Source organism: Zalophus californianus, chromosome 13, assembly GCF_009762305.2.
Source record: "Zalophus californianus isolate mZalCal1 chromosome 13, mZalCal1.pri.v2, whole genome shotgun sequence".
Lineage (NCBI taxonomy): Eukaryota > Metazoa > Chordata > Mammalia > Carnivora > Otariidae > Zalophus > Zalophus californianus.
In genome coordinates, this window is record NC_045607.1 from 48,494,953 (window position 1) to 48,519,543 (window position 24,591).

A 24,591-nucleotide genomic window follows, 5' to 3' on the forward strand; every position below is an offset into this window, starting at 1 on the left:
AAGCAGATAACTCAGCAATTGCACTTGTAAAAGTCACCCTCGACCATTAGGTGGTCGCTTACGTCTGTGATATGAGAGGCCCTGGAGGCTACTCCACGCCTCAAAATATTTTTCCAGTTTTATAAAACTGGAAATTCTTCCAATAAAAATTCATTCCTTTGCACCAGAAGCATTGTCCGCCTTCAAGCAATCATTGCTAGACTTATCCCCAGGCACTGAACAGTGCTCACTCTCACTTCCACCCGTGGATCTCTCCAAGACTTTCCAACATGGACCATTCCATGCCTCTGGTGATGCCTTTGTCTCTCTTCCTGGATACTGTTCTCTGACTCGTCTCCTGTGGGACCAACTACTCTCTAAGGATCTCCAAGGCTTTTCACTACCTTCCCCATTCTCAGAGACATGACTCCTTCTAGAATTTTCTGAAGACTTTTCTAACTCATCACACTATACTGTATTTTATGGCTATTTTCACACCACTAGACTTCCTTGTTCCCTTCGTGGTCTTTTGGTAATGTCTAGATATGAGCATCTTGAAGGCAGGGGTGCTAGCTTCTTTCCTTTGTTGTTTCTGCACCCCTGTTATTTAACACGGTATCATACACATGGTCCATCTTCAATAAAATTAGAAGGAGTTAAGCTGTTAGCAGCTTTAGAGTCTTTATAGTTGACAGCACATGTGGGATTGTGGCAGCCAGCCGAGAGAAGGCTGGTGTGAAGGTGCTTGATAATCCTAATAAGCTTCGAACCCTGAGAGCACACCAGGCGGTGTCCTAAGCACTTTACATGAATAAGCAAAGAACTGAAGCCTAGAGAGCTAAATCAGCTGCCTAAGGTTGAAGGGGGTAAATCTGATCCAAATCTAGGAAGCCTGCCTTCAGCATTGGTACTCTCCATCATTCTGCTTTTCTGCTGAAGGAGGAAAAAAGAAATACCACGAGTACAGAGGAGGTGAGTGAATTAAATGGGGAGATAGGAGACCAAAGACACAATTCTGGTTTTGCCAGAAGAAAAAAAAAAAAAAACTAACAAAAATCTCAATGTACATAAACATGTTGGAAGGACTTTGAAATACAAGTTTGTGATAAAGTACCATTAGCTAAGACAAAGCCTTGAAAACCACCCCAAATATCTAAACAAGCATTTTATCCAGAGATTGAAACAAGGACAAACAGCATACGGAAAGGAAGGAAAGCCATCATGAGCCATGCAGAGAAAATTTAAACCAAGGCAAAAACATTCCCAGCTTTGTTTCCACTTAACTGATTGTTGGTCTTTCATAGGAGATAGCTCGTACCTATCACAATTCTGAAATTGAACGTGTGTATCACCATCCAAAGACACTACAGAATTTTATTATTAAAAAGTTTTGCTTATTATCATTAATAACAAAAAGCAGAAAAGACCACAAGAAAGTAGGGGGATCCTGAAAGGTCGTGCAAAAACAAGACTCCCTCAGATACAAAAATTTGGAGATGCAGGATCTGTGCAACCAGAGGTGATTCCTCGCCAGGCTCTCTCTGAGGAAGGAGTAACGCTGGGAAGGGGCCCGCCATGACCCACTGGTCCTTGCCGGCTTGGGCCTTGGTGCTACTTGTTTCCAGTACTGCCTTCTCTCTGGACTGTCACTTTCAAGGGAGGAGCAACTGGGAGAGTTTACGACATTTAGAAAATCTAGGAGGCAAATTTCCTCTGACATGTCTGAAGGACAGAAGTGACTTCATATTCCTCTAGGTTTCAACAGTTGATCAGGTTCTGAAGGCAAGAGCTGTCCCTGCCCTCCGAGAAATGCTACAGCAGGACTTCAACACTTTCAGCCTCAATGTCTGCCAATCTTCGTGGAATGAAAGCAGTGTAGAGGGACTCCTAAGTGGACTATGTCGGCAGACAGTGAAGACAGAGGCGTGGCCGGAGCAGGAAACCGGGCAGGAGGATCATTCATCCTCGCAGAGGGAAGATACCAGACTTGGAATAAAGAATTATTTCCAAGGGATCTGGGACTATTTGCAAGACCAAAAACATATCAACTGTGCCTGGGAGGTCATCCGTGTAGAGATGGCAAAGGTGTTTTCTGTTCATTGAGCAGCTTACCACAAGAGTTCAGGACCAAGAAATAGGTCGCTTACGTAACTAACTAGTTTGGAGCTGATCGCTAGTATCGTTTTAGGTGTCGCTTCAAACCACTGTGATATTTCTAAGCAACTTTTTGTTTATTCTTTTTGTGACTTAGGGTGATACTGTCAGTCAGTTTTCTGGATTGATTAAATTATTCTTGGGGCGCCTGGGTGGCTCAGCTAGTTAAGTGTCTGCCTTGGGCTGGGGACATGATCCTCCTGGCTCAGCGGGAAGTTGCCTTGTCCCTCCCCTTCTGCTCCTCCCCCCACTCCTGTGTGCGTGTGCACTCTCTCTCTCTCAGATAAATAAATACAACCCTTAAAAAGGGACGCCTGGGTGGCTCAGTCGGTTAAGCGTCTGCCTTTGGCTCAGGTCATGATCCCAGGCATCCTGGGTTCGAGTCCGCATCAGGCTCCCTGCTCAGCGGGGAGCCTGCTTCTCCTTCTGCCTGCTGCTCCCCCTGCTTGTGCGCACTCTCTCTCTCTCTCTCTCTCTGACAAATAAATAAATAAAATCTTTAAGAAATTATTCTTATCATTTCAAATACTAGTTTAATGGATTAGTTTATTGAAATTAAATGTTATTAAAACAGTAATCTATTTGATGATTTATATAATATTATTTTAAAATTAAACGATTCTTTTATTTCATTTTTACAATCAGATCTTCTAAATTCAGTGTTCTTGGAACTTTGCTCAAAGGGTCATCTTCAGACTGCTTCATTTGACAGAGAAAATAGTTATCTTAAACAATCTTTAGGATCATTTCACAATGCGAAGGAAAGAGTGTCTTGATAGTAGGACTATCAGAAATAAAGAAGATTGTGAAAGATGAGATGGAAAAAAGAGGAAGATGAAAAATTTGGCAATTTCGCTCCTCAGTAAGTCCTCAACTTGCACAAGAGCAGGAACATGTCTTGCACCCTAGCCATCATCCCAATCTCGAGCATGCCTAGCTTCTATTTTGGATGTCATATGTGATTTCAGAAGAGAATGAGAACAAAGAAAAGCACGGGGATAGAGATGGTAGTGGCTAAGAAAAAGTGAGGGAAGGGAAGAAAGGTGGGGCCGGAATTTCTGAGATGCCCTCCTACCGTGTCTCCGCACACGGACACATGTGGAAAGCCCTCGAGGATGGTCGCTCCTTGTTCCTAGACTGCCCGTCTTCCATTTAAGCCCATCAGTGATAAATCACCATTCACTGATGTCTGTTCGTTCAGTGTTGTCTTCCAAGTTTTGTGAAGAATGGGACCACATTCTCAATATCACCATTTACCCAGGGAAAAACTTGGACACAGACATACAGGGGAGAGGCCCCTTCACATGGAGGCGGAGACTGGAGTGATGCATCTATAAGTCAAAGGAATGTCAAGCTTTGCTAGGGGCCACTGGAAGCTAGGAAGAAGGCAAGGAAGGATCCTCCCTTACAGTCTTCAGAGAGAATGTAGTCCTGCCAGCACCCTGATTTTGGATTTGTAGCTCCCAGAACTGGAAGGGAATACATTTCTGTTGTTTTAAGCCACCTAGTTTGTGATACGTTGTTTCAGCAGCCCTAGGTAGCGAACACAGTCACATTGGTCCACACTGCTTGGTGTCCACACACTGACCCAACTCCTCACGTGGCCGTTGGTGGCCTCTCACTGATCATAAACTTCTCCTGCAGCCCCATGCTCTCCCACATTCCCACAGTCCGTTCTCTATGTGCTCATCTCTCCCACTACACCGGGAGAGAAGATGCATCTTCCTGGGCTGGGTTTTGAGTGGAGAGAAAAACAGAGTCTCTCAGAAAAGCCCACTACTCGGAGGCGGTAGCCACGGAAATAATCGATTGGTTTTTGCGGTCTCTCAGAGCTCCCGCCTTTCCAAATGCTCCTGTTGCTAAGTTAAGAGTTAACCCTCCTCCTGTGTACATAGCCAAAGCTGTGTGCTGCCTCAGAAACATCTCGTGGCACTTTGTAAAGGCTCTGAAAGCTTTTGTTTCTTTGTCAGTGTTTTTAATAGAGAATATATGCCATCCGTAGTAGGATTTAAGATTTAGACTGTAATAAAAGCAGCAAAATAAAAGTAACTGTAATGTGATCTTTTAGAAAATATTATTTCAGAAGGTATTTACACATTCTACCTACAATGCCTTGTGATCCAGATCTTTGGAATCAACTTTCACAGAAATACAAGTATATCCACAGCCACAGTTAGAAATCTGTCTTTGGTTATTGGATAAAGAAAAAGAGTTTACTCTATGTTAAAAGTTCTGTTTTTTAAGAACTAAGAGAGCTAATTAAAATCCTAGGGGCATGCACCTAAATACACTTACGTTTCTAAGTTTCAAACCCAAGGGACTGATGACCACAATCGATAGAGGCAGAGTGAGGAGGAATGAGCCCGTGACTTGGGTCAGAAAATCCAGCTCGCGGTAAGTGCCAGGTCTTGACCACCATTTACTATGTGACTGGACAGTCACTTAATCCCTCTGAGGCTCATTTGCCTTAAGCCTAAAAACCATATCAATAATATCTACCCTTCCTCCTCATGAACAAGATTAAATGAGATACCATATATAAAAATACTTCACCATATACAAAAATAAGGCAAAAATACCATATATAAATATATAAAATATGTTAAATATAATGCGAACCTTAAAACCCCTACAAAGAATACATTTCAAGCCAATTCAAGAAATTAATTTCGCATTGTTTACCACTTAGTTTTTTTTAAAACCATAATAAAACCTAATCAACTAAAACATATTTGTTTAAGAAACCAATAAGTTTATTTTAAGAGGGACAATCTTCATCCCGTTATAGCTTCTATCAGGATGAGGTGATACCTGTTACACAAGGACAGAGGTTAACATGTCAATTCTTATGAATTAGCAGCAAAAATATTTTAGCACCAAAGCGGATATATCAGACCTTGTGAATTATGTATCTTAATAAATAATTTATTGAATTTCAGCTATAATAGTGTGCCAGCCACTGAGTGAAGTGTGTGTCTGCGTGCACACACACACACACACACACACACACACACACACACACCAAACAAAATCTAATTTATTTGCCACTGTAATGCTGAGAAGTTAGAACTGTTGCTTTACCGATGAGGAAACAAGAGCTTAAAGGGATGAGTTCCTTATCCAAAAGCTCTCTTTGATAGTAACTGCGACTCAACTATTATATTCATATTGTTTTTGAAATGATATTTAATATACTTTAGATAATACATCGTTGTAGTTTAGTTATCATTTTAAAGATTTTTCTCTTCAGTTCACCACCCGCTAATACTATCATCTTGGGGCACCTGGGTGGTTCCGTCTGTTGAGTGTCCCACTCCTGATTTCCCCTCAGGTGGTGATCTCAGGGTCGTGAGATCAAGCCCTGTGTGGGGCTCCGTGCTTAGTATACAGTCTGCTTGAGATGCTCTCTCTCTGTCTCCCTCTGCTCCTCCACCACTCGTGCGCTCTCCCTCTCTAAATAACATCTTTAAAAAAAATATTATCGTCTTTTAAAATACACTCTGACATGGTGAGGATTGTATCCACCAGACCTTCAGCAATATCCAAACAGCACTATTGTGTATATTTTCCCATATACACACAAAGCGCAGGTCCAACCAGCAGGTTAAGCCCTCTTGGAGGCGGATATACCTCAGGGAGCTGAGCTTACACAGCCCTGCCTGCACTCCTGCCACTGGGCACACGGGGACAATTCAGGGTTGTACTTTATGAGATCACAAACATCTTGAAGATGAAATCAATCATCTGTCAAATCAGCAAAGTCAAGGGGCGCCTGGGGGGCTCAGTCGGTTAAGCGTCTGCCTTCAGCTCAGGTCATGATCCCAGGGTCCTGGGATTGAGCCCCGCATCGGGCTCCTTGCTTGGCAGGGAGCCTGCTGCTCCCCCTGCTTGTGCTCTCTCTCTGTCCCTCTGACAAATAAATACATAAAGTCTTTAAAAAAAATCACCAAAGTAAAAAATGTTATATGTCTAATCACCAAAGATCTTCACCACAGTATGTTTTGGGAAGAAGAGCTAACAGTTTTCCTATCAGAATATTTCTTTTCTTTTTTTTAAGATTTATTTATTTATTTATTTGACAGAGAGAGACACAGCGAGAGAGGGAACACAAGCAGGGGGAGTGGGAGAGGGAGAAGCATCCATCCCAGGGGCTCCATCCCAGGACCCTGGGGTCATGACCTGAGCCGAAGGCAGACGCTTAACGACTGAGCCGCCCAGGTGCCCCCTATCAGAATATTGCTGATGCTCAAAGGAATTTTTGAACACATTTGTTCTCTGGGGGAGACAGAACCTTAGTTCAGAAAGAGCAGAGATGAGACTGTGAGGACCCTTCCCTCTCTTGCTCAATATAGTATCCTATCTCCATTTGTTAAATAAATTTAATCACTTGATCTCCACAGCACTCTTCCTCTGGGTCTTTTAAATGGGCACAGTCTCCCAAATGTGGAGAAAAACTTCCCTTGATAGTAATATCCATGATTTTCCTGGAATAGGATTCTTTACCATCCCTAAGGAGTCGTGACAGGATTACCTGCCAATATTCTTAATGGGATTCAAGTAACACTGACACCATTTCAGGAGGAGCTCCTCCTGTTCTGGCATCATGCCAGGTTGGAGGGGGTTTGGGGTGGGGAAGCAGTGCAAAGATTCCTGGGTTCAGAAAGCTCAAAGTGTGAAGAAGAGGCAGACATACAGATCACTCGAGGTTACGGTAAGCACGAAGCCTGAAATGAAAAAGAAGACCCAAAGAGGGGGAAAGAGATAGGATAGAGGCAGACGCCATCAGTGGGCCACAGAGGGTTTAAAGAGCAGGAAGTGGTTAACAATGTCAAGGGAAGGAGAAAGCCCAGGAAGATAGCGTCTGAAAGGCAGGCCAAGCTGGCTGTGAATGGAAGGGGGGAGATAAGGCAACAACTGGAGCGAAAGCACAGTCAGGGGAGAGGAGTCTATTAGCTGTGTCTTTATGTGCCTTGAGGGTGATAGATTCAATTTCTTTAATATGACCGCTGCCCTGGAAAATGTGATGGTGATGGATGGATATCCGAACAGCTCCAGGTGTAATCAGATTAAATTGGAGGGGGGAACACATCCTCTGGAAACAGGCTGGAGTTTTAGATTAGTGTAAAGACCAGCCAGTATTCTGTTTGTTTAGTAAATACCACCTTCTAGAATTCTGAAGCCCATTTCTTTTCAAGATTTTATTTATTTATTTGAGGGAGAGAGACAGAGATAGCAAGAAAGAGCATGAGGAAGAGGGAGAAGCAGGCTCCCCACTGAGCAGGGATCTTGACGTGGGACTCGATCCCAGGACGCTGGGATCCTGACCTGAGCCGAAGGCAGATGCTTAACCGACTGAGCCACCCAGGTGCCCCTGAAGCACATTTCTAAATTCAGCATCTACAAAGCAATTTTGTGTGTAAAGGCAGTTTTCAGTCCCTTGAGTTGGCCTGAGTTGAAATCTTAGGTTTACAGCATGCTGGCCATGTTAATCCTGGGTAAGTTACCTATCTGTATTTCCGTCTCCCCATCTGTAAAATGGAGATATTAGTATTATACCCATCACAGCTTCGCTAGAGAAGCAAGTGAGTTAACTCACATTATGTGTTCAGAATAGGGACTAGCAGTTCAACCATCAACATATGTAGCTATCCTCATGATTATTATACTCATTAATATATGATTTGGTCTTGTTTTGGTCATAGTTCTCATAAACATGTCAGTTTATTTTCTTCATTTTACATATGAGGCAAAATTAATGCATGTGAGTGAATGATTTGCTTTGAGCCTTACTCAGCCAGAATTTCTTGGAACAAAGCTCCCAAACCTTCACTCATGCACACCCTAGTCTCTGTTTAATATGAACAAATCTTTATACCAACGGCCTCACAATTGCAAGACAATCTGAAATTATTTTATACACAAGAACTGAAGTGAGGCGCCTGGGTGGCTCAGTCGTTGGCCGTCTGCCTTCAGCTCGGTCATGATCCCGGGGTTCTGGGATCTAGCCCCGCATCGGGCTCCCTGCTCGGCAGGAAGCCTGCTTTTCCCTCTCCCGCTCCCCCTGCTTGTGTTCCCTCTCTTGCTGTGTCTCTCTCTGTCAAATAGATAAATAAAATCTTTAAAAAAAAAATAAGGATGACATATCATGACTTGGTGCAGGGTTCATCCCGGTAATACAAGGTCAGTTCGTCACATTAACAAATATAATTTCAGTCTGTTGGCATTGTTTTGATATCTTTTGCCATACAAACACATTTTCTATAATCCTGTCTTGGCTGAACAGCTCTTCCTAACACTGAGGTTGTCCAAATAATCATCTCCATTTTATAAGTTGTCTTTATGGCTTTTTCCTTTACACTTAATTTTTTAATCCTCTGGGAATTACTTTTTAAGTGGTATGTGATAGGGTTCCAACTTTATTTTCCTCCAGATAGTTTAACTAGGTGTGCCAGCCATTTATTAAATAAGCGATCTTTTCCCCATTGAATTGAAATTTCAACTTTGTCAAACATTTAGTTCCTATATATGTTGAAACCCAAATCTGGGATCTTGATTGTTTTCCATTGTTCTGTTTGTTCCTGTACTAATACAATGTCTTGTGATGTATTTTATTGCCTGGTAATGCAAATCCTTCTCACTATTCCTCTTTTTAATTACTTTCTTGGCTATTCTTATTTATTTCTCTGTATGGACTTTAAGAGTATTTTATTCAATAAAAAAAACTCTCCTTCTGATTCTAATTGGAATTACCTTTCACTTATAGATCAATTTGGGAAAATTTAAATTTGGGGGCTATTAAGGATTTCACCTAAGAACATGGTCTATTTCTCCATTTGTTTCATTTTTAAATGTCCTACAAAAAGGTTTTATGAATTCCTTCTTAAAGAATCTGTATCTTTCTTCTTTATTTCTAGATATCTTTAGTTCTGTTACTATTGTGAATGGATTTATAACTCTGTCTTCTTTTTTAACTGATTATTGTTTTATAGAGAAAGGATTTATGAATCTTTTTTTTAACATTTTATTTATTTATTTGACAGAGAGAGACACAGCGAGAGAGGGAACACAAGCAGGGGGAGTGGGAGAGGGAGAAGCAGGCTTCCCGCAGAGAAGGGAGCCCGATGTGGGGCTCGATCCCAGGACTCTGGGATCATGACCCGAGCCGAAGGCAGACGCTTAACGACGGAGCCACCCAGGCGCCCAGGATTTATGAATCTTTTTAAGTTAGGGCTCATATCTGGCCTTTTGGAAATGTGGGATGAGATCAGCCAGACCTATAAAGGCAAGCCTGAGCTCACAAGATCATCAGAATGAATCAGGACCAGTCCCAAATTTTGTTGTAAATCTGTCTCCTCGTGGCTCCCTTACCTAGCTACTCTCGGATGTAGGTATCTCTTCGCAGTTTTTTGTTTTTTTCTGTTTTTCCTCGAATGAATTCTATTTGTCCTCTATTTAGTGCCACCCCTACCCCTGAGGCAAAAGTCTCAGGGGTTGGGGGCCAGCACACGAGTGGGTTTGTCCTATTTTAGGGGCAGGCTAACAGACACCACTCAAGCAGTCTCAAGCTATATGGAATAAGACTTTTATACCAGCAATATAAAACAACTAACCATCTCCACAATGGTCTTAAAAGTTATATATGCGGTAAAGATTATTCCTAATGAGCAGATAAGAAATCATTACAAACTTTAAGAGTGGCCGTTTCAATGTGGTTATACTGGGATAATAAACCTTATAAATTAACAGACTAAATCCCAGTGCAGGGTTAGCCTTAGCAACAATGTTGAGGAGAAGTTTTCTTTGTCTTCCCTTGACCCTGGAATCTAATGTGCTAATAATGCAATTTAGCCATTTTGTCTTCCCCTGCTGCTGCACCCGATGAAGACCCAATCCTTGCCTACTACCCTCAGTACCCTTAGCTGGAGACAAGGAAATCAGACCTTTCTGCCTGCACAATAGGCCAACACAGGCACACGTGGCCCATGACACCTCTTTGTCTCCACTTCCTGCTTCTGTCCAGCCAGTCCTTATTTAGAGAACCAACCGTTTCATATCTGGGTTTAGCCTTGGCTTTTTGATCTGGCCCCTCACAGACCCCTTCCACTTCTGAATCTGCCTCTGTTCCCCACAGCAGCCTTCACCCCACCCATCCACTTATTCTCTCTGACTCCTTCCCAATACTGAACATGTGCTCACCCTTCTTGCTGGAGGTCTAGCTCCTGAATTTCATTTAAGATAACTCCTTGTCTACCACAGCTGATCCCTCTTCAACCACCACAACCACCACAAACCCCCCTCCCCCACCCTCTGACATGCACGCTCACACACACACACACACACACACACACACACACACACACACCTGTTCCATCTTCCGCAAGCTTCTACCAAATTTGACAGGCAGTACTCAGGGTTCTACCTTTAAATTGCCAGAACAAGTCATCTGCTGGGCTTGCAGACCCTGGGCTCATTCTTAACTGAAGCTTGGCAGTGATCTCGTTTGATCTTCACATGGGAAGCAGGCTAGGGTCTGTAATAAGACTTTCATTCTAGAAACAAAGGAGCTGAGGTTCAGAGAGGCATTATTGCTTGTCCATAATCACACAGAAGTAAAATCTAGACTTGAACACTGGTCTTCTGACCAAACATCCCTTGCTTCCTGTTAACTGTTCCTTTCTGTTTTTGAGCATAGTTAACATAAAAATGGTCATTTAAAAATACCTTGAGGTTGGAGACCAGGTCTTTTTGTCTTTAAATTCATTCTCTCTCCCAAACATCTAATAAGGTCCCACTAGGCACAAGGTCATGCAAAATATTTTTTTAAAGATTTTATTTATATATCTGACAGAGAGAGAGACAGCGAGAGAGGGAACACAAGCAGGGGGAGTGGGAGAGGGAGAAGCAGGCTTCCTGCCGAGCAGGGAGCCCGTTGCGGGACTCGATCCCAGGACCCTGGGATCATGACCTGAGCCGAAGGCAGTTGCTTAACCAACTGAGCCACCCAGGTGCCCCCATGCAAAATATTTTTGATAAACAATAATTCTGTGGAAAGTATATACAAACAGCAGAATGAAAATATAAAACCAGTGCGTGAATGAGGAAGTATGAACATTAACGTCACTTAGAGCTGATGGCTTTTCTAGAAACAGCTTTTATAGAGAATGCATATTTGAGATATGGAATAAATCATGGGGTTATAGAATATTAGAACCAGATCATAAAGATCTTTATGATCTTTTTATCTAATTCCCTTCAAATGACAGAATAGCCAACATTGAGAAGGCAATAGAGAGTAAAGCAATCTGAGGTGTAAGCCCTTTTTCTTTGTCAGAAACTGATTATGCAAGGAAGGAATCTTTCTGTCATTTTTCTTTTGAGACCAGCATTTCCTACCACTGTTCAGCTATATAAATGCACAATATGAGCTACCTTCATCTATTTAAACAGCCAGTAAAATTTAATCACTTTTAGATAAGTTCATGTTTAGGTGTTTAGATCGTTTCTTTTAACTTTATCCCTTTTGTTTTGTACTTTCCTTATTCAAAAAATGATTACAGAAGACATTGCAGGTTTTGCTTCTTGACTCTCTGTATATTATACAACCACAGAGTCTTAAATTCTTAAAGCCTAATTCATTTTTAAAATCTCTTACCTTAGAACACCAAAAAGCAAGCGTGCCTTTAAAAGTGATTTAAATGCTAATGATTATAATTTTATTTAATGAGATCGATATAAAATTTATCTTTTTGAAACTATTTATATCTGCAACCCAAATAATGTTTTCACTGTAGCAAAATTAAACCTTATCTCAAAAATTATCATACTGAGTTGGTTTGCTGTGGGTGACTCCTCTAGTTTACAAAGCACATTGATCTAAGAAAAGCAATTTTCAGTAATCATAGACAATGGCATGGAGCAGGAATATATAGAAATGAAAGCTGTGTGTGAATTTAAATAAAACCTTAACTGTAAATAACAGGGATAATAGTTTTAAATATACTAATGTGATTTTCCCTTTTGCATTTCTTTGTCTGTGACGTTCTTCCTGAGGCATCCTTTTGCCTCAGGAGATTTGGGCTGGTTGTAGTAAGACTGCCAAGGGATAGAACAAGTCTCAGCTTTTATCTATCAAAGTGGCCTTTCCCGTTCCTAGTGAGGCAATGGTTTTGAGAGTCACGCTTTGCCAGGAGGAAAAAGAATTTCTAAATTCCCCAAAGACTCTTTTCATGATAGCAAAACTTGGAGAGGTGCAGATTGAGTTTTACAGTAAGCCACGGAGGGGGGAAAAACTTAGTGTATGACAGTAAGTGAAGACATACCTGCCTAGGGAATTAGTGGGGAGATTTCTAGGATGGGAGGAATTAGAGATTCTTTAAAAACCAAGCTATATGAAAATATCTATAGCAAAAGTCCATTTCTCTCTCCCCTCACCCACCTAGTGGCCCAGGCAGAAACCAAACCACCAAGCAGGGCAGGGACTTGGGAAGGACAAGAGGTGTCTGAGTTGCAAAATTTAAGGAGGTGCTCCTTTTCTGGCGGGTAATGCTGAGAGGGTGAACCTGCTTAAATTCTGCACCCTAAGTGCTTGCTAGGCTCATCTAGTCCCAGCCCTGCGACAAAGATGGTTGTAGAAACATCCTGAGCGACATGGAAGAATCAGAGCCATAGGCTTCGTATCCTAATTTCTCAGCCAGATGCTGGCAAACCTGTGGGCTCTGAAAGTAGCATCACATTCAGCACTGTGCCATGTCCAGCACGATATGGGAAAGACAGGGAGACGTTTGCAGAGATAGCCTGAAATAACGTAACTGATTCCTCACAGCTTACTCCAGAAGTTTACACATGACTTCTGTGAAAATTAATAAAAGGAAATCGCAGTTAGAATGGAGTTGGGAGGCTTGCAGGGGAGCTCCCATGCCCTACCACTCGCAAACCCGAAGGAAGAAACTTATCTCGCTGGTGGTTATTGCTTTACTCTCCCAGCAGGTGGAAGAAGGGCTGTCCTTCTCCCTGGCAACGGCCCAGCCAGTGAGAGACAGTCACAACTCAGCCAATGAATAGCCACTACACTTCGAACTCCCAGTTTACTCCAATGGGCTTTTTGTTTATAGCAGCCTTCCCAATGTCCCCTTTCCTCTATAAAAGAACCTTTCTTTCATTTGTTCGGGGCACTTCCCTATGGTTTTGCTGTAGCTTGTTTTTCCTGGCTAGCAGTTCTCTGCCACTCCCCCTAAAAACTCACTTTTGCGGGTAAAATAACTGGCAATTTTATTTTCTAAGGTTCATATTACTCAGTAATCAGAGTGGGGTCCGGAGAAGAACCCCAACAACCCCGGAGTTGCTGGTGAGCAAACGGGTGCGGGTACCCGCAGAGCCCTTTGGGCTCACCGCTTTCTCTCCCAGCCTGGCGTCTGAGGGTAAGTTTTCTCCTGGATTTTGGGCGGCTCGCCCTCCAGGCCTTATTTGGGACGTGTTTTAAGGCCTTGGGTTTTCTTTCTCTGAGGATACTCGTTTGGCCTTCAGTCTGACTCCTTTTCGGAACCGGACCATTCCTGTCGCAACTGCTGGCCTTTGGTCCAACTTCTGTTTGGAACCAGATTGTTCCTATAGGAACTGGGTTGGCCTTTGGTCTGATTCCTTCTGGAACCAGGCTGTTCCTGCTGCAACTCCCCCGTTTAGGAACTTTTCTTTTTGCTGTATAGAAAAACCTCTAAGAAACGGGATTCCAGTCATCAAAATACTTTGAGAGTGCCCCCCCCCGCCCCCCCCGCCGCCAACTGGGACTCTGGCCAGTTATATGTTTAAAAACTGGCTCTTCAATGTGCATATTTATAACCAAGTGGACTGATTTAACCAAAAGTAATTTAGAGCTTCAATGGCCATTAAGGGGAATTTTGATCTCCCCAAACTTGTTTTACTCAAGATTAAATTAGAAAGCCATGGCTCCAGAACAAACAACCCAAAACCCAAATGGGATGCTTATTTCAAATGGTACCTTGAGGCTTCCAGATGTTTCGAGGATTCTGAGTTGCTTCTGCAAAATACTGTTTCTAAATTCACTGAGGCAAACAATTGTCTTTTAAGAATCTTCTGACCTTTAGACGTTGAGTCCATCCAGGTAGCATTAAACTCTGTTTATTAACAGGTTGAACTGGGATGTTCCTCTTTTAGCTAGGACCAGGTTGGAATGGGAGACTGCCACTCCAGATTTAGTTAATTTGGCAAACCAGCTCCCTTGCATCCTAGATGAGTCACCTAAAAGAGAGACAGCTAGGGGCAACTGGGTGGCTCAGTTGGTTAAGAATTGACTCTTGATTTGGGCTCAGGTCACGGTCTCGGGGTTGTGAGATCGAGCCCCATGTCCAGCTCCATGCTGGGCTTGGAACCTGCTTAAGATCCTCTCTCCCTCTGCCCCTACCCTCTCTAAAAAAAAAACAAAACCAAAACAACCCGCTAAAATTCTCAGTTTTCAACCCCAGCAAATGAAGGCCCCTAAACAAAACCAAAATCTCTTTGTTTCTGCTGTTAATGCAAAGATCGGGGTATTGAAAAAAAAAACAAGATTGTTAACAAATTTAAGTGCTCCTGGCACCTTCAGCCCTCTAGTCAGTGTTTCCAGTGTCGTCCTATTTCCCAGTAACGAGGCTCCGAGGAACTACGGGTGCTCTTTCTAATCACTCCTCTTATTCTGCTCAGAGAAACCGCTCTTCAGATTCGGAATCAATCCTTCTCTGTCCATATTGACAGCAGAGCTACACTCTCGGTGCCGAACCCCGTTGCTGTATAGCAGCCTCTGCTGCAAGTACCAAAACAGTTCGGATGGTGGGGGCCTCTATAATCAACCTCCACGGGTTCCTGTCTCTGAACCTACTGCCATTTGTCTAGGTCCTTTCAGAGAGACACGCTCTTTTCTCCTTATTCCTCTGACCCTGTTCATTTATTGGGCTGAGATTTCTTAGAAAACTATCGTGCCTGAATTTCTTTCTCCCAAAAGGGGGAAATAATTCCAGCTTTTGACAGTAGTAATCAAAATAGCCAACCGGGAGAATTAAATAACACTTTAACATCTTTTATTAATTTTTATTGGATCAGGTACCATCCTCTTTATGGGCAAAATCCTCGCCTGACGTTGGCAGATCCCCAGTGCACTTATCATCAAGACTCAAATAGATCCCTCAAAACCTCTTCCCATAATTAATACCCTGCTAGTCAAAAAGCCCTTCAAGGCATCAAGCCTGTAATTGAAGATTCCGAGTGTTAGGGCCTCATTATCTCCTTCACTAGTCCCTGTGTTAACTAGGAGAAAACTCAGCGGCCAAACTTGGAGGTTTTAGTCTAGCACCTCTGAGTAGTCACATTGTTATCTCTCGGCACCCTATTGTTCCCAACCCCCATACCCTGTGGATATCCATTTGCATTGAAAGTAAATGTTTCACTGTAGTTGACGTATGCGGTGCCTTTTTTTAGTATTCCAGTTGATCAGGATAGTCAATATCTTTTTGCTTTCATTTGGGAGGAAGGGAAATACACCTGGATAGTATGTCCCAGGGTTTCACAGAGAGCCCTTATTTTCACAAACCTTAAAAGCTGACTTAGGTGATAGATGGTTTTCTGCAGGCTCTACGAGTTAACAGTACACAGATGATTTGCTTCCCTGCCCACCCCCCTTCTCCAGCCTCTTCCCAGGAAGATAGATAGCATCCACCTCTTAAAACTTTTGGTTTTAAAGGGACATCAACTTTCCAAAGACAATTACAGTTTCCTCAAACTCTGGTTTAATACTTGGGGCATCTGATCTCAAATCAAGGACTATATTTGGATCCAGATGAAACCCCTCATGACTGCTTAATGCTGACAGGTTACCTTTTGAGTCCCCATGACAATTTACAGGAAACTTCCTTAAGCATATGCAGATTTTTCATGGTTTACTGGTGGTTCTTATTTAAAGGATAAAAATGGAAAATATCTTGCTGGGTATGCTATTGAAACTCCTTTTGAGGTCATTGAAATAGCACCTTTATGTTTGGCCACTTCAGTCAAAGAGACCGAATTCTACACCATTCCTTGACTTGTACCTTAGCCAAGGGTAAAACCACAGACATTTATACCGATAGCCATGGGGTAGCTCATGACTTTGGAATATTATGGAAACAATGAGATGTCCTTCCCTCCAGTGGAAATAAAATTTAAAATGGCTCCTGTGCCCAAAATTTATTAGATGCAAGGCTTTTTTCCACTGCTTTGGCTCTTAAGGTTCCTTAAGAGCATTCCAGATTCAACTCCCTGGACCCCAGAGTAATCCACCTCACCAATATTTCTGCCAAAAATGCTGCTCTCAAGGAAACCAATAGCCAAATTTCTGTCATGGTCCAAAGGGATGTGCTCCCAAATGATCATTGGGAAAAATTGACAAGAGACACCCAGGAATTGGCCCCAGAGAGGGAAGAACAGTATGGAAATCTAATAATTGTTGGCTCAGTAAAAAGAACTCTGGTTTGGGCCAAATAACAATATGTCCTTGCCAGTAATTCTAAAATTCCCAATATTTACCACTGTATCTGGATTAAACTATCGAACTATTGACAAAATCATGGCATTCATGAACCAATATGGTGGTGAAAAGTTAATGAGGCTGCAAAAATTGCCTGCCTCACTTGTCCCACCTGTCCAAAGTACATCCCAGGGAAACCTGTTCACACAAATGGATCATTCAACTCCCTCTCGTGGATAAATGTTTTAGTCTTGGTTTATGTTTTCTCACTGGACCCAAGCTTTCTTTTTTTTTAAGATTTTATTTATTTGACAGAGAGATAGAGCACAAGTAGGCAGAGCGGCAGGGAGAGGGAGAAGCAGGCTCTCTGCTGAGCAGGGAGCCGGACGTGGGGCTCGATCCCAGGACCCTGGGATCATGACCCGAGCGGAAGGCAGATGCTTAATCGACTGAGCCACCCAGGCGCCCCTGGACCCAAACTTTCTCTTGTAGACAAGCCAATGCTGCTTCTGTTAGAAAAGATTATCTCTACCTGGGGAACCCATTTTACTAGGCAGGTGGTTTGAGAAGTCTGTGCTACCTGGCCAGTTTTATAATGCTTTCATTGTGCATACCATCCCCAGTCCTCAGGGTTAGTCACATTTACTAAGGGCACTATTGAGACTCGGCAAAATGTGTAGAGACCCTCCAGCTACCTTGGCTTAAAGCATTGCCCTTGATCTTCTAAATCACAGATCTATCCCTTGGGAACTCATAGACTCTCAGCCTTTGAGATAGTCACAGGATGTCCAGCACACTTGGCCCCTGCCTCCTTCAGCCCATAGTTGATAAAGGGAAATATAATTTAATGCCGTAAAGGCCTAATTGTTTCTATTAAAAATAACCATGCTTTGGCAGAGCCAGTCTACTGGGAGACTATGACCTTAAGGATCACATCTCGCAACCTAGAGATTTCCTCTGTCGAGAAAGACCCTTCCAGAAAGAGTCTTCTACCTCACTGGAAAGGCTCTTACCAGGAACTGCTAACCAACCCCTGTGCCACCAAACTCCAGGGAATAGACTGTTAGATTCATGTGACACATCTAAAGAAAGCACGGGGCGCCTGGGTGGCTCAAGTCGTTAAGCGTCGGGCTTTGGCTCAGGTCATGGTCCCAGGGTCCTGGGATCGAGCCCCGCATTGGGCTCCCTGCTCGGCGGGAAGCCTGCTTCTCCCTCTCCCACTCCCCCTGCTTGTGTTCCGTCTCTCGCTGTCTCTGTCAAATAAATAAATAAAATCTTAAAAAAAAAAAAACAAAAACAAAGAAAGCACCCGACCCTGGCTAGACCTGAAGGTAAAGATTTCCTAGAACTGAAGCAGATGACATCTGCTGAGACACTTTCCCAGGATGCCTGGGCCAGGCCTGTACACCTTTTTCTCACTGTTGCTTTTTCTCTTTTGTGGAAAGACAATGTCCCTATCAACATTTCCCAAGCCCTTGTGAGAGGAAGGAACCTCTTCTTTTGTTCATACCTTTTGGAAGCAGCCTCATCATGGTCCCAAGACAATTATTTGCTTTTTCTGAAGGGTTAGAAGGTTCAGAAGTCACAAAAGTCTTCTTTAATCTCAACTGTTAACTGGCTTTGGATTCTTACCCAGATTGATGTTCTCTGAATTTACAAACTTATAGGCTGTATTATCAATAACACATTTCGTTGCAAATAGCTCTTTTGAGATAACAATACTGTATTAAAATGTGTTTGAAGTTTTGCTTTTTGCAAAAAGTTTGTCAGGTATCGTTTCATGTTTATATTTGCACTTTGTCTTCCCAAATGCACTTGCTTAATTCTTTCGGTGTCCTCTTGCAGTATTCATTATTTTGCTTTCGTGGTCACTTTAAGTGGAGACTTCCAGAAGGCACACGTGACTCCGGGTTTGCCTTCAACAGGGAAAAGCTCTCTCCTCTTAAGTCAGAATAAATGCCAATAAATATTTCAATTGGCTACTTGCAGACCTAGAGGCCTGGTTTAGAACCATGTTACAATTCGGAATTGCTGTCATTTCTGTTTTGTATAATTAGTTTAAGTTTTGTATTTTGTTGCCTATAAAACTTGTTAAAAATTATGTACCCAATAAGGTGATGCTGGCTCAGTGCTTTGAGATGATCTCCAACTATTATGACCTGGAGAAGAGTTTCTCCCTCCTAACCTTCCTTGTTAACCCAGATGTGGCCTTAAGTGGTTTCTAACTGCTATGCCCTTTCCCTCTAATGTAGGACATGACACCCAGGACAGGTCCCTCCCGGCACTGAGGGACAAAACCACTAAGTACGGAAAACGTGACTCTCAATCAGCAATGCTTCCAGAGAAAGATCTTGATCAGAAGTGGGGAATGTGAAAATTAATAAAAGGAAATCTCATTTAGAATGGAGTTTGCAGGCCAGCAGGGGAAGCTCTCATGCCCTACCACTCACTACCACTCCTTGTCAGTAGCAAACCCAACAGGAAGACACAGACCTTGCATATGGATAGGACTTCACTATCCCAGCAGGAGAAAGAAAGGCTCTCCTCCTCCCTGACAACTGCCCAGCCAGTGAGAAGCCACTCCAGACTCCCAGTTTATTCCACTGGACTTTTTGTTTATGACAGCCTTCCCGACTCCCCGCTTCCTTTATAAAAGAGCATTCCCCTCCTTTGGCAGACTTGCCTATGGTTTCACCTTAGCTTGCTTTTCCTGGATTATAATTCTTTACTATTCCCAAATAAACCCGTTTTTGCTGGTAAAATAACTGGCAGTGTTATTTTTTTTAAGGTTAACACCCCACAGGAGGATGAGCGAATGAGAGGAACAGCAGAGGCCTTGAAGATAGAAAAGGAGGCTGTCAAGGCAAAGACAAAAGACAGGAGGCATCGGGGTGAGGGCCTGGTCTGTAATCGGTAGCAGGTGGGATCATTTTGCCATCAATAGATTCAGTGAGGACACAGCTCCACGGGGCCTATGCGGTACTAAATGACAGCCCAAGGACTTGCGTGTGTACAGGTGAGACCAGTCTTCACCCCCGAGGGATTGTGTGAACTTCCCCATTCACCAGGGTGCCTTGGGGAGAAGGACAGTAACTCAGAGACTGAAAGGAGGATTTTGAATTCCTTTTAAATGGCCAGTTTTATTTTGTATTGTTTTTCCTTATAATCAATGGAGTATAGGCTCACAAACAGGAATAAGTCAGCAACCGAGAGTAGATTTCTCTTTATAAATTAGTGTGTTAAATCTTGGCTTTATTGAAGTGTAATTGACATACAATAAGCAGCATAAATTTAAATTAGTAAGTTTTAAGTATACACCTGTGAAATAATCACCACCATCAAGTCGGTGAACATAGCCATCATTCATGCCCTTGACAATCCCTCCCTTCTGCCACACCCTCCCCACTGATCTGCTTTCTGTCACCATAGGTAAGTTTCCATTTTCTAGAATTCCATGTAAATGGAATCATACAGTATGTACTCGTTTTTATCTGGTTTCTTATACTCAACATAATTTGCTTCGTCCATGTTGCTGCTTGTATCAGTAGTCCATTTTTTTATTGCTGAATGGTATTCTGTTGTATGGATTTGCCACACTTTGTTTATCCATTCGTCTCTTGATGGCCTTTTGGGTTGTTTCCAATTTTTGGTTATTACAAACAAAGCTGTGTGAGAGTTCCAGTTGTACCCCATCTTCACAACACTTGATATGGTCTTTTTTCATTTTATCCATTCTCGTAGTGCATTTCCCTAATGACTAATGATGTTGAGCATCTTTCCATTGTTCTGGCCATCTGGGTGTCTCCTTTGGTGAAGTGTGTGCTTACAGCTTTTGACTTGTTTTTTATTGGGTTGTTTGTTTTAGGTTTTACACAGACTTACGTTTTGACTCTGTTCTATATAACAGTATTTGTGAACAAATACTGAACAATTGCGTGAAACAAGTTAATGTAGCACAGTGGTTAAGAATTCAATATCTGGAGACAGACTAAAGTTCTAATCTCAGTTCCAACATTTACTATTTGTCTTGATCTTAGACAAGATAATTTAACTGCTTCCAACATTTACTATTTGTCTTGATCTTAGACAAGATAATTTAACTGCTCTGACCCTTTTTCCTCATCTTTAAAATTCGGCAAGAATAGGGGCACCTGGGTGGCTCAGTTGGTTGGGTGACTGCCTTCGGCTCAGGTCATGATCCCAGAGTCCTGGGATCGAGTCCCACGTCAGGCTCCCGGCTCAGTAGGGAGCCTGCTTCTCCCTCTGACCCTCTCCCCTCTCATGATGTTTCTCTCTCTCTCTCTCTCTCTCTCTCTCTCTCTCAAATAAATAAAAGCTTAAAAAAAAGATAAATAAAATTGGGTAAGAATAGTTACCATCTCACAGGATTGCTCTGAGGATTCAGTGAGATATGTGGAGGAGGAGAGGGTCCATGGCATAAAAAAAACCATCTAAAAATGGCTCCTGTGTAATCAAATGAGCCAGTTACACACTTGAACCTATTCATCTTGGAATAGGACAGGGGATAGATCGGGGAATGATGATGCAACAAGGCAAGTGTCCCAGTCCAGGGTTTGATCTTTTTTTTTTTTTGAGAGTGTGAGAAGGTGGGGAGAGGGAGAGAGAGAATCTTAAGCAGCCTTCTGACAGGGGCTCGATCTCATGAACCTGAGATCATGATCTGAGCCAAAATCAAGAGTCACTTAACCCACTGAGCCACCCAGGTGCCCCAGGGTTTGATCATTGGAACGGAGTAGTAGGGTCAAAGCTATTTAAAGGAAGGATGGTTAAAGTTCTAGTAGAGAAGTGCAAGCAATGCTTTGGAACAGCTGAAAAAGAGTGATAATAGAAGCTGAGAGTATGTACAAGCAAAGATTACAAGAGAGGACTATGACTAATGCCTGAGTAAGATTAAGGAATGGGGCAAATATGGCTGAAATTTTTGCACAGTGGGGTGGAATGCGCTCTCAACCCAGCTTTCACTAGCTTTTTGGTGCCTGTGAAATAAGGAGACTGGACCACATAATCTCGAGGGTTTTATTTGGGTCCAGCAGCCTGTGAAATTTCAAATCTGTGCTATGGGACTGGAGTGGGGAAAAAGAGGTTGTGGATCCTTGAAAATTCTAGGTGGTTAAAATAAAAAAAAAAAATCGAGAATTGGAAGTTATCAGAGTATAACTGGTTCCTTATGGAGCCATTTGTGGCTAATGGAAGCAAAAGTGGGCAATGGGCCACTTTCCCAGAATCTCTGCTCTCAGTGAATATTGTTGCATGGAGTATGGGCATTTAAAAATGAGCTTACCAGGGAATGGGAGGGAAAAAAACCACAAATACAATGGATGGATGGTTAAGTGTCCAAAATCAGGATATTCAGCCTGGACTTAATTTCTCTAAAGATCATTGTGAAATAGTGTCCTTTATCACTTTTTGTGCATGGTTTAAAAAAATCTCGAGTCCATCTGTTATGGCTATGAAATATATTTCGAGGCTTTAGTCTCCTAGTGTTCATAGGGATGAAAACACATTTGCTCAAGAAAAACAAAACTGACGTGTTCAAATAATGTTAAAATTGCTTCAAAAGACATATTTATTTTGAGTCATTTGAACTATCTTGGCCTCTGATATCCATACAAGTAGATAATTGAGAGTCCACTGTACGTATTTCAAAAATGCAAGTATTGCTGAAAGTTTGTTTTATTTGAGTTATAATTTTGAGAGAGGAAAATCATACCATACATTTTACATGTTTTGTACATTTGCCTATTTAATCCCAACAGTTGTGTAGCTGGGGAAAAGAAACTTTATTTAGAGAAGTGAAAACTTGTCCAATTCTTACGGTTAGTAAGAGATCGCCCTCTGGGAATCCGTAATCTAGTGGAGTAAGCAGGTACCAAACCTAAAACAGGTACCGTCATAGACCTCTATTAGTCCTGTGTGGCTCCCTGGGGAAGCCCTGGGAAGGATGAATAGAACTTTGACAAGTAAATACTGGGCTGTGAGACGGGGAAGAGGCAGAAGAGAAATTCAGAATAGAGGAGAAAAGTTTCACAGAGGCATGATGACCAGAATACCTGCTGTGGCCAGGGGACAGTAAGTGTTGCTCTAATTGGTGAGGGGGTAGGATGGTTCGAGGTGTCGGCACCTGTGACAGACGTGGAGACAAGGTGAGCTGTTGCCAGGTGAACTGTCCCCCGGACATCACCTGAGGCTCTTGGTCTCATCACAGGAATTCAAGGACGGACGAGACGGTGGTTGAGCAGTGCAAGTGACGAGTTTCTTAGAGATGAGTACACTCTTGAGATTGAGATGAGATGTGAGAGGGGGCCAGCTAAGGGAGAGCTGTGCCCTGGGTTTCGGGTCTCTCTCTTTGTATTGACAGTTGCTAACTAAGGGGTGGAATATTTCTCATTTGGGGAGGGGATTTCTTTGGGAGCAGGATTTCGTGCCTTTTCTCCCTTACGTGGTCAGGGTCTCAGGCCCTCTTTGTCTTGGGCTTGTCTGGTTGGATGTGGCTTCTTGTGGCTTTGTTTGTGAAATGCCACCAGGACAGGTTGCTAACTTTCCTGATAAAGGGCCTCGACTTCCCCTTGGCTGGCCTCCAGGCAACCTGTTAAAACCTAACTAACTGCCTACTCTAACAAGGTAGCTGTAGCAGGCAACAAGGAACCGGCAGGGGATTTTGACCAGTGAAATAGCTGGAACAGGACTGTGTTTTAAGAATTCTTTCAGTAGTCTTCCTCTAATGTATGGCAGTGTGGGTAGAGGGAGGAGGCAGGAAGGCTGGTGGAGGCTGTTTGGGTAATGCTGGCAGAACCTGAAGAGGACCTGCCCTGGGCTCTGCTAAAGGAAAGGGGGAATTTTGCATCTCACCCCAAATGCCTGCCTGCCTACTCCACTCTCTTCTGCACTTATTCCTTGGAAAACAAGTAGAATACCCTGACTGCTTGATTTGAAAAAGCTTTTTGCTTGTAGTTTGTCCTTTATCTGGCAAGTAAAAGGGAACTCTTTTTGTGTCCTTTTTACTCAGGTTCTGGGTCATAACAGAGTAGAATGCTAATGATCAGTTAGGGATCTGGAAAGGATGGGATCAACAGAATTTGATTGGATGGGGAGACTTAAGGATGACTCCCAAATTTTAAGCCTGAATGCCTGGGAAAATGGCGGTCTCCCTGTGGGAAAGAAGACCGTGATTTGAGAAGAAAGACAGTATGCCGCCAAATGGGCTCAGTTGGAAGTTACAATAGCCTTTTCATGCAGAAATAACCAGAAGCCGTTGAAGGGCCAGAGCTGGTATTCATTTAAAAAAAAAAAAAATAAGGGCTGGAGATAATACAGTCGGCTGTTGTTTGCGTGAAGATAAAGCTGTGTGTGGTGGGTGCCCGTATGGAGGGATAACATGGTGGCAAAGGGACAAGGTGAGCAGGGGCAGATGAGACTGAGGAAATAGAGCAGGAGAAGGGGGCCCATCGAGAAGAGAGAAAGAGGGAGGACAGGAGGCAAGAGAAGTAGAGCCGGCAGAGCTGCAGAGGGAGAGGGAGGAAATGTGAAGTGTGGTAAATGCAGCGGCTGATGGGGGTGGGGGGGGAGGATGGAGTCGCAGGGGCTGTGTGTGGTGATAAAGGGTCACTTCCTCTGGGCAGTCTTTCTGCCCCACTCCAGGCCATCCAGGACTGTCTTCCTTTCGTGACTTGGCCTGAGCATTGGTGACAGGTTAGCCACCAATGTTTGCTTGTGGATCCGTTTCCCTGTTAGAGCAAATGCCCGCAGAGAGCAAGGACTGTAGAGTTGTCTACACCGTGAGTATAGGTTGAGGACTCAGGAAATTAAGGCAGCTCCCTGAGAGAGCAGTTTCAGGGAGGTGTTGAGGACGACAGTCAAAGTGTAGGGTGTGATGAAACAGGAAGATGACAAGAAATAAAAGAAGCATCAGACAGGCAGTTAGGAGAAAAAGAGGGAGAGAGCGAGAT

General features: G+C 43.0%; 1 protein-coding gene and 1 long non-coding RNA gene across 3 annotated transcripts in view; one reads left to right on the top strand and one right to left on the bottom strand.

Moving 5' to 3' along the window:
* Positions 1-4,873: 4,873 nt before the first annotated feature.
* Positions 4,874-12,978, bottom strand: LOC113934420. The gene is made up of 3 exons (XR_003523669.1): positions 12,840-12,978; positions 10,553-10,682; positions 4,874-4,944 (listed from the first exon to the last, which is right to left on the bottom strand). It is a non-coding gene; the product is annotated as an uncharacterized LOC113934420 (long non-coding RNA).
* Positions 12,979-13,330: 352 nt separating this feature from the next.
* The window catches only part of HACD4 (3-hydroxyacyl-CoA dehydratase 4), a 47,376-nt gene continuing 36,115 nt past the window's right edge, over positions 13,331-24,591 (top strand). The window contains exons 1-2 of one of the 2 annotated variants that reach the window (XM_027615372.2): positions 13,331-13,550; positions 19,413-19,640. The gene's annotated coding sequence lies outside the window, so the exon portion shown is untranslated. Of the gene's footprint in view, positions 13,551-19,412; positions 19,641-23,780; positions 24,040-24,591 lie in introns of those variants that run through there. The other variant, XM_027615373.2, reaches the window with a different exon arrangement.